Source organism: Microtus ochrogaster, unplaced genomic scaffold, assembly GCF_000317375.1.
Source record: "Microtus ochrogaster isolate Prairie Vole_2 unplaced genomic scaffold, MicOch1.0 UNK38, whole genome shotgun sequence".
NCBI lineage: Eukaryota > Metazoa > Chordata > Mammalia > Rodentia > Cricetidae > Microtus > Microtus ochrogaster.
In genome coordinates, this window is record NW_004949136.1 from 3173450 (window position 1) to 3175485 (window position 2036).

Sequence of the window (2036 nt, forward strand, 5' to 3'; positions counted from 1 at the left end):
TCTTCTGGCCTGCAGACATACACACAGACAGAATATTGTATACATAACAAATAAATAAATAAATATTAAAAAGAATTAGAGACTCAAAGGTGGTTGCTGTTCTTGCTCCTTGGGAAACGTGAACGACACTGCCCACCAGTTGAGCCTGTAACCAACACAAGTGCTAGTGGGCCCAGGCCTTCTTCCTTTGAGAAAACTGACCACTGTACAAATGGCTGTGATTCCCGGAGCTGCATCCTAGCAGGAGAGCAGAACCCGCAGAATGGATACCTGCCACTGGCTGGACATGTCCTGTTGTATTTCTGTCTCATTGCTGGCCTGTCTGCTAATCTCTTTAGCTGGTTGTGGTAGCAGTTCAACTGTGAGACTGGACAGGTCTGTGTTGAACTACAGTTTTACCTTCCTAGAGACCCCGCCCACAGCCCAAGCCACTGTGACATGCAAGTGTGGGGCAGAGAGATGGGAAAGAGAAGAATGGTTTGAGTACTATGAAGAGAGGTGGATCTGAAGACGTGAAGGTGGGGATAAACAGCCTGAGGTGAGTAACCTGCAAAATCACCAGAGACCACGGTGAGTCCCGGTTCATGCTGCCACTGAGGGCCATGGTCATGGCCATGCAGCAGCAGGGGTCTGTGTCGATGTCCAAGGCCCATATCACCACCAAAGGCCATGTGTATGTCCCTGGTCTGGACTGCCGCCTGGGACCACGTTAATATCCAAAAGCTGTACAGAGTTGGCCTTGCCCCTCACTGGCAGCAGCACCAGGGAGAGTGGGCCCTGCACCTCACTGGCGGCAGCTCTCTGGAGAGTGGGTCCTGTACCTCGCCTGGGCAGCACAGCAGAGCTGACCCTGTTGTCTAGAGCAGGCACAGATGAACTGGCCCAGAGGGGGTGAGAGGGGAGAGCTGGCCCCATGGTCACCTCATCTGTCATGTGGTAGCATGGGAGAAGGAGAGATGCCTTTCACTCCTCCCTCCACTCTTCCCTCCTCCCCTCTGCCCCTGTCACCTGCAGCACGGGAGCAGGAAAGCTGACTTTGCTCCTCATCAACTGCGCTCAGGAGGGAGGGTGGCCCCTTCAACTCGCCTGGGCAGCACGGTAGAGCTGGCCCTGGTGGTACGGGTGTGGGTGAGCTAGCTGAGGCAGTGCTGGAGAGGGTGACGTGGTGGTAAGGATGAGGGAGGGCTGGCCATCTGCCACCCAGGCCCAGAACCAGGGCTGTGAGTTAGCCCACCCCAACATCCACCCCTTCTGTGAACAGCTAGAACATGTGAAGAAGTTAGTCCTGCAGATTCGAAGCTGCAGGGTCTCCATGATACAGGGTAACAACAGGATCTCCAAGAGGAGTCTCAGTGAGGACCCAGTACTAATAGTGTAGCAGAAGTCAGAGGCCATAAACTAGACCGGTGACTCACTGCAGTGAAGACTTGCGAGCAAAGATGGATGAACTAAAGGGCACACTGTGTGACTCACTGTGACACACTACAGCTCCCATGACCAGTTGTTTTTTTTTTCTTTTAAATTTTATTTTATTGGGGGTGGGGAGGTTGCAAGGGCAGGAGGTGTAGATACGGAAGGGATGGAGAAATGAGTGGGAACTGAGCACGTGATGTGAAATTCACAACGAATCAATAAAAAGTTAAAAAATAATAATAGTAAATCTTAGCTGAGAAGTGGTGGCACACACCTTTAATCCCAGCACTCAGGAGGCAGAGGCAGGTGGATCTCTGTGAGTTCAAGGCCAGCCTGGTCTACATATCTAGTTCCAGAATAGCCAGAGTTACTCAAAGAAACCTTGTCTAGAAAAGAAAAGAAAAAAAACTTATTAGCTGGGTGTGGTGGTGCATGCCTTTATTTGCAGCACTCAGGAGGCAGAGGCACCACAGATCTCTCAGTTTGAGGCCAGCCTACACAGAAAAACCCTGTCTCAAAAAACCAACCAAGGGGCTGGAGAGATGGCTCAGCGGTTAAGAGCACTGACTGCTCTTCTGAAGGTCCTGAGTTCAATTCCCAGCAACCCACATGGTGGCTCACAA